This window comes from Panthera onca, chromosome A2, assembly GCF_046562875.1.
Source record: "Panthera onca isolate mPanOnc1 chromosome A2, mPanOnc1 haplotype 2, whole genome shotgun sequence".
NCBI classification, from domain to species: domain Eukaryota; kingdom Metazoa; phylum Chordata; class Mammalia; order Carnivora; family Felidae; genus Panthera; species Panthera onca.
Genome location: NC_138340.1, coordinates 138,788,583 through 138,797,134, shown reverse-complemented (window position 1 = coordinate 138,797,134; position 8,552 = coordinate 138,788,583). Strand labels below are relative to the sequence as shown.

General features: G+C 42.3%; 1 protein-coding gene across 2 annotated transcripts in view; it reads left to right on the top strand.

Moving 5' to 3' along the window:
• The first annotated feature begins 220 nt into the window (after positions 1-220).
• Positions 221-8,552, top strand: part of FAM3C (FAM3 metabolism regulating signaling molecule C) — a 63,884-nt gene continuing 55,552 nt past the window's right edge. The window contains exon 1 of one of the 2 annotated variants that reach the window (XM_060632984.3): positions 221-244. The gene's annotated coding sequence lies outside the window, so the exon portion shown is untranslated. Of the gene's footprint in view, positions 245-6,764; positions 7,042-8,552 lie in introns of those variants that run through there. The other variant, XM_060632983.3, reaches the window with a different exon arrangement.

The window sequence follows — 8,552 nt, the reverse complement described above, 5'->3', positions numbered from 1 at the left end:
CAAAGGGAGGTGGGACTGATGAGCAGATACAATGGTGTTCATGTAAGAAGTACATTAATGTTCTGTCTCCATTAAGGAACTGTGAGAAACTGTCAGAGGATTTGGAGTTAAGGATTTGAGAGAGTAAGCAGCTTAGGCTAAGAAAACAGTACAGACAGCTCATGATAAACCATCTGGCCTCTGGATTTCTGGAAGGGGAGAAATGGACCAGTGATGAGCCCGAGCCCCTAGGAGGATACCACTGGTATGGAGAGACAACCGTTCTCCTGGGTTGGACGGTGGCAAGAAGGGGGAGGAGGCATGAGGTGTCAGCTCCTAGGACAGCACAGGCTGTGTGTGATGGGTGGCACAAGAAACAGCTGAACAGACATCTCACCAAAGCTTTGCAGGCAGGTCAGGGGGAAGTGGGTGAGGACATTTAAGAATTCTTCGGGATCGTCTATGGCAAATGAGTTTCATCTCCTATTCTAAAAACTATACTAAATGTTCTGTACTACTAAAAAAAAAAAAAAAAAAAAACCCACAAAACTGGAACTCTGTGCGGGAATTGTTGTTGTTCCCGTTTACAGGGAGGAAACGGGCTTAGACAGACTAGAAAACTTGCCTGGGGTCACTTAGCAGCTAGTAATAGACAGAGCCAGGATCTAAATTCATCTGTCTGACTCCAAATCCAACCCAACTCTGCCATCTCAGGCCTTTCAAAGAGTTAAACAATGATGGCATCGGGGAGGGGTGTCCTGGTGGGATAGAAGAGAAGGGAAATTTGGGAAGGTGACATTATTTGGGAATCTATAGAAGCTGAGGGTTAAATTTCCCACTCTTGGTTCTTTAAAGTGAAGTGAGCAATTTCCTTGGCTTTTGCTTCATGAATAGAGATGGAAAATTTGACTATTGGATAGAACTCTACAAAATACCAGATGCTCTATTTGAACAGGACTTCTCTGGGTAAATAAATTACACTTAAAAATATGCAGCAAACCTCAGTGAGGCCACAGCAGTTCTACAAGAAACATTTCAAAATAAAAGTGCAAAAAATGAACAGCTTAGGGACACATAAATAACCTTTCAAATTTAATCAAGATACAAATTCAGAATAGTTCAGATGTGGTATCTGTTAGAGGGAGTGAAGAAAGTGCAATGGAAATCAGCCTAAAATTGAAACCATAGGTCCTTATTGAAGCTGTAGGTATATCAGAGAAAGGCATTTTGCGCGTACAACCTTGCAAAGACCCTATGGCCTATATGACTTGACGATGTCCACGGCATTGTCTGGGTTCCAATGTTAACATATGCTTCCTTGGAATATTTACAAAGATGGCGATAGTGCATGGGCTAGGTTTTGTTTTGTTTTATTTTGTTTGTTCTGCTGCTTCTATATTTCTTAGATCTGCTGTAACCATTGGCCTCTTGGAGTGTTGCTGAACTGCCTTTAGTGACCATGAAATCCACTCGAGAATAGATCTTAATGCAATACTAATAATTGGATGATATTTTTGTTACTCATATTCCTATGGCCTTTCAAAGCAAACAATGCATCTCAGTTTGATGTAACTAGAGATCTTAAAGTTTAATAAAAATACCACAGTCATAGTGAATCCTTTTGTGCTTGGACTGAAGGGTTCCCAGATTCAGTTCTTAATCAAGAACTGAGGTTACAGACTGAAGCAATTATATTTTAGGGAAACACAAACTTTATTCCATATTTGTTCAGTTGCTTCTTCTCAGATGATTTTCTGGTGGACTCCTTTTTTCTTTCTCTCTCTTTCTATTTCTCCTTCTTTCCTTCCTTCCTTCCTTCCTTCCTTCCTTCCTTCCTTCTTTCTTTATTTTAGTAGGACATGGAAAGAAGTGTTTTTGGATGACTTAATGCAAGGCTTATTCATTCATTTACTTAGAATTCTATGAATGTCAGGGGTGTAGTCACATTTTCCCATTCACTCTGTGGCAATAAAAAAAGAAGCTATTTGCTTTCAAGGTCTGATAAATATATATTTTTAAATACCTTACAGACTATGTGTAGACCATGCTTATGCAAGGGATGTGTGTGTGTATGTGTGTGTGTTTAGGCTGATCCATGGTTTCTTCATCTTTGCTTGGCATTACTAACAGGTAACATCACCATATAAGACTTTAAAAAATAGTTTTTACATTATGGTGCCGAGTCAGAAATTTTTCTAGGAGGTAATGTTTTATAAGACAGAATAATAAACTATTCTTCTGAAGAAACCACTAGTAATCTTAATAATTGTTTATAATACACACTTGCACATAATTTCAGGAAAAGTAAAGTTACTTTGTAGTTATGATTCCAAAACATATTTTAGATGTGGGTTACCATATTCAGTATATCATTTAATATGATTTATCAACAAGACAAAAATGCCAAATTTTGCCACACTGAAAGATCTATTAAAAGATATAATCCAAACCAGAATCTCCCAGGGAGTAGAATCAAAAAGACATTTTAAAAACCCAATTTTTTATGGTCTCCAGAATTTCCTTATATGTTGCTAGAAAAGTAGTAATAGATGGAAAACTAGAGTCATTCTTTATGCACATACATGTGTTATAATATGATTTCATTGTACCTTACATGTTTTATAACAAAAAATGCGCGTATTTTGTAGATACCGTGTTGCTTACATATCAAATATGGTGTCATTAAATCTACGAGTGTTTCAACTTTTTAACTCTACTATTTTGCTCATGTGAGGCAGATAAAGTCAAATTCATAGAAGGAGAAACTAGCATTGTAGTTGCCATGGACTGAAGGGACCATGGAATTGGTAATTATTGCTTAATAAATACAGAGCTTCAGTTTCTCAATGAAGAGAGTTCTGGAGATGGATGATAGTGTTGGATGCACAGCAGTGTGAATGTACTTACTACCCCTGGGCTGTACATTTAAAAAATGGCTAAAATGTGTGTTAAAATGGTAAATGTATCAGATGTGCTATGAAATCTGTGGGTAGTCTATACTATTTTGCCCTTTTAGGTTCCTAGAAAATAGAAAAATTACTATTAACAAATCAAAAAGTTATATTTGTAGCTGAACCAAAAAAAAAAAAAAAAAGCATGTTAAAATGGGTCACGGTGACCCCCAAGCTGAGAACCCTTAACTGGTTCCAAAGCTAATTTGGGGATGCTAGCACAGAGGGGAATGAGAAGGATTTTTTTCCTCCAAAGACCTAGTCCTTCATCATAACTCTTAGCCTTCTCTTTCACTGATGTACCCCTGCACACAGTATCCTTGTGCAGCCTGATTTTTAAGATGCAAAAAAATGATTATATGGTAGTCTCGAGGATACTCAGAAGAAAGCCTTTATTGCATAATTGAGTTTGAGTTCTCAATTATGCAATAAAGGCTTTCTTCTGAGTATCAACTGAGGTACTCAACTGAGTCCTCACCAGGTCTTCCCTTGGTGATCCATTATACTTCATGCAACAACTTGGGTAAAGTAAGAGAAATGTTAGGGCTCCAACATAAAAGACAGTTAAGAGTGGGGATAGGCCTGGGAACAAGGATCTGGTATGGAATCTGTCTTTGGCAAAAACACACAGAGTGAGAAGAAAGGAGGGGAAAGTAGGGTGAAGCATTTAGCAAAGGTCCAGCCAGCTCACTCGGCCAACACAGGCTGTGAAAAGGAGAAATCAGGAAATTTGGAGTCTATGTAGATACCTGGGATTCAATTTGGCTCAAGTGATGACTGCCCTGGCTTGGAAGGAAAGGAGTTGGTGGGATGAAAGGAGTAACACTAGCGTCCTGAGACTTACACGAACAGGCTGGGTGACGTCTGAGAGTTCGAAATGCATGTATTTGAGGACATTCTGAAGAAAAGTTTTTCAACCACACTTGGGGGTGGTATTTCACCCAGTGTAGTTATCACATTTGACACTTTTACTCTTTTTATTATTCTACTTCTGCTTTTTTTCCTTAATATTTTTTAAAAAGCTAGGCAAGTTTCTGGCCATATCTCTACAGGATTGACTTTATGATCCAATATAAACATGCTTTAATATTTTAAAGTAACCCTACTCTCACAGCTGGTCGACTTTTTTTCCTTTTCCTTCCATGTTTCAGTTATCTGTTGCCATGTTAAAGACAACAACAACACAAAATTTAGCAACTTAAAAACACAACAAACAGTGATTTCTCAAGAGTCTATGGGACTGGCTGGTCTTAACTAGGAGGTTCCCAGGTGGCCAAGTGGTACTATCTGGGGTCACTCATGTGGTACATTCAGCTAGGAGCTTATCTGGGACTAAAACTTGTAAGATGATTTCACTCACACATCTGGTGCCTCGGGTAAGGTGGCTGGGATGGTTTGTGCCTAACTAGGTCTCAGTCTCTCTTTCTATAGTTTCTCCTCATCCAGCAGCCTGATCTGAATTTCTTTATAGGGTAATTGGATCCCAAGACAGTGAAAATGGAAGCTTCAAGGCTCAGAAGTCACAGGGCATCACTTCCAGGGCATTCTATGGATTAAAAAAAAAAAAAAAAAAAATCCCAGGGCCAGCCTAGGCTCAAGAGGAGGGGATACAGACTCCATCCCTTGATGGTAAAAGTGGCATGAATTTGCAAGGATGGGAGGAACTGTTGCGCAGAGCATTCTTGCAGGAAATTTACTAGTGCATATACAAGAAACAGATGCCAAGTGGAATATTCTGCTTGAGAATGGGTCCAATTAAAATTCTGACGCTTTTCATCAAGTTTTATATTTAACAATATTATGTAATCCTTATATGGAAAATACTGTAGTATGTTAGAGTTCTATATAAAATTCTGCACCCATTGAAGAGAAAATTAACTTTTCTCCTCAAGTATATGAAAGGTGGGGTTGGCTTTGAGGTTGAGCACGTGGGTTTGAATCTTGGCTCTGCCAGGTAATAGCAATAGGGTCTTGGGCAATTTTCCCTTTCAGTCTCGCGCTTTTCTCCTCTGTATTTAGAGGACTGTTGTGAAGATTATATGAGTCAATATAGCTAAACTGCTTAGCAAAGAGCCTGGCACATGGTAAATATGTAATAAATATTGGTTTTAAAAATACAAATTATTAATGCTTATTATCATGTAACACTTGTTTGGATCAAACCTCCTGGAACTGCAAAGTTCCCTGTTCTCTGTAGTCTGATTAAACTTAATCATTTATCTTGATTACTTCCTCTGCCTCCCCTACCTCTTGCCAAGCGAAAAGGTAGGTGAAACGACTGATTGCTAAACAGGTGTTTTAAGAAAGTGACTTACCAACTTTTAAACATTGCAGTCCATATGAAGACATTGTAATTTACATTGTAACCCAGAACACTGTAACCAAGAAACTCATCCACCCTTAAATATTGTACAAATATTTCATGAAACAATACTCACTCTCATGTTCTGCTACGAGCACTGAAGTTTTTGTTCTATTCTATTCAAGTGTTTTGACAACAACAAAATGTTGGCTGTGACCCACTATAATTAATTTCATTACCTACTGAAGCATTCTAACCTATATATTATGGCCATTGGCAAATAGCATATTAAACACATTTTCAAACCACGAATTGTTTCAAGTGTAGTACTCTAAGAATATGACATACGTCATTTCTATACAGACTAATTCAGCTGCGGGTCAGAGAGCTCTTTCACAAATATGACCTGACCACTCTATTTGAGAGGTTTCGTAAATTCTTTCAGTGGGACATGGGGAACTAGGGAAACACAGGCACACTAAATATTGTGGGTTTAGGTACCATAAGAAGCCAAGTGGCTCATTTGTTTGGAGCTAGAGGGACCTACGCTGGAATGCCAACTTCACAACTTCCTATATTGTGGTTTTCTGCGAGCCATTTAAACTCAGCTGTGCAGTCTTGATTTTTGGTTTGTTAAAAGTAATGTGCAAGTAATATCTATGTCAACTGAGTTGTGAGCATTAAATGAGAAGATATACCCAAAGGCCCAGCCAAGTATTGGGCACCAAGAAGGCTCTCAGAATGCATTTCTTGCCTCCTCCCCCTACGATAAAATACAAACTGCAGAATTCATAGCTATTATTTAGGTTCTGTGTTTTATACTTTTAGAGAAAAGCTAAGACTTGGTAGAAAACTATGGTCAAACCCTGTTACTTCTTCAATGCAATTTAATTTCTACAACCATGCATTGTCTTGATTTTCTACTTAATAATATTTGATAGTTATTATTGTTCTGGAATGTGGATATGAACTATGAAACAATTTGGGGTTGTCAGGTCAGGTTTTGTATAATGGGGTTCAGACTGACTTCCAGTTATCAACCCGACTGCAGGGAAAAAAAAAAATGTGTGTGGAGGAGATAAACAATTCTAACCCTATGTTGCTAAGTTTTAAACAAAAATGACGTGCAAAATACATGCACTACTTTTTTTCCGTTGGGCCAAATGTTTAAGGTTATCAGCGTTCTAGCGCTCCAGGAAGGGAGTATTTTCACGGTAGGTTAGCTTGGCTTAGGTAATTGTCTAAGATCCTCGGTTGATTAAGACCCTCGCACAGAATCATCGGCTCTCTAGAACGGGACTGGTTATCTTGAAATATCTGCCTTTAAGCTCAGAATTATGTCTGCGTGTGAAAGAGCGCAAAGAGGGCGTGACACATCTTTCCCACTCCCGGCTGCTAGCCTCCGCCTCCCGCCGCCGGGGCCGCTGCACCCACGTGGCAAGTCCAGAGAGCGCAGCGCCGGGCGGGGGACAGCTGGACGGCTGGACGGCCGGCCGACCCCTCCCTCGGCTCACGAGCCCTTCCCGCCGGCCGGCCGGGCGCCCGCTCGGTCCTCCACCGCCAGGGGGCGTGCGCGGCTTCCCGGCGGCGTGGGCCCATTGGTCGCGGCGGGGAAGCGGGGAGGAGGCCCAGCGGCGAGCTGGCTTCCTCCTGGCCACTCGCGGGGGTGAGGGGAAGCCGGAGGAGCCCGGGAGGAAGCGGAGGAGGGAGCGGGAGGCGGCGGCGTTGGGTCCCGTCGGCCTCCGGCAGGACTGACAGCTGAGAAGCCGGAAGGCAGGCGCGCGCGGCGGAGAGGCGGGCGGGAGGCCGGTGAGATGGACGAGGAGGCGGAGGGAGCCGCGGCCGAGGGCGGGGAGGGATGCAGGGCGTCTGGGGGAAGCCGGGCACCCACCTTCACCTTCATCCTCCGCTCGCCCCGCCACCGCCGGCCGGGGGGCGGGCCCCAGAGCGGGCCGGGGCGTCGTGGCGCGTCCCGCGGAGGAGGGAGCGGGTGGGAGGCTGGGGGGGGGGGGAGCGCGGGCAGGACCGGAGTCCCCGGAGCGCGGTCGGCCGGGGTCCGGGCCGCCGCCCCGGCCGCGCATCCCCAGCTCGGCGTCTCCGTGCCCGGGTCCGCGGAGGGCGGGGCGGTGCTTGCACCTGGCGCTCGGTCTCGGCGCCCCAGCCTGGTGCTGGCGCCCGGAGCGCGCGTGCCACGCGGGGGCTCCGGCTCGCGGTGGGAAACCGGGGCCGAGTGCTCGAAGGAGGCGAGGGTGGAACTGGGTATTGCATTTGTATTCTGTGGAGGGCCGTCTTGGCTCACTTGTAAAGTTTTAGCGTCTCCTAAACTGGAGGTACTTCTCATTTTTGAAATTTATCCAGCTCATTGATATTCGGTGTCATTGATGAATGTGCTCTTCCTTCTTTCTTTTTTTTTTTTTTTTTTAACCCCCGTCCCCTTTTTTTGGCTACTATCCTCAAAATTCTTCACTATGGACAACAGTGAGTGACCCTAGGTCTAAATAATATAAATGACAAATTGACGATTTGAGATTGAGATCTCCAGCTGTGTTTCATCATCTTATCCCCCACCCTCGCTTTTTTAAGTTTCATATAATACAGAGCTGCTGTCTAATCGACAGAACCTTTTGTTTTTATTATATTTAGTCAGGAATATATGGATACAATATATGGATACAATATACTAGATGATATTAGATTGTTTACTAGGCACTGTACTAAATGTTTTCATATGTACATTTATTCCGCACAAGCCAAAAAGTAAGTCCTTTTATATTTCTTAATTTTGCAAATGAACATATGAACTCCTCTAGAGGTTAAGTAAAGGTTGATGACAGTAGATGCCGGACCCCTCGGACCCTTGACTACCTTGCAGGGCTAGTGGTATACTGCCAGATTTTCCAAGTTTTTGGAAACATTCCTGATACTCCTATGGTGCGCTACAGAGTACAGAGAGATCTCCATTTAACTTAGAAAATAAAGTTAATTGCTTATGCTCTTCAACAAGAAATTGGCAGAATTGGTATTGGTTTTGATCATATCACTAAATGTGCCTCTTTCTAAAGGCTTCCAGTCTCTTGAATTCTCTAGCTGATTACTAAAGTTACATTCCTCCCCACCTCCAATTTTTATACAGGTGTTAGAAGCTTTGTTTCACAAATTCCATGTAATGTTTTCTCAGCTCACTAAAGACTGGCATTTCTTGATAGTGAGAAATAAAAAGAGTTCAACATAGTGATTCTTCACCTGGGGACCTCACAGAATCATACACAAATAAGACTCTTTAGAAAGGACACAGGCCCAGTTCCTCCAAAATCCGCATT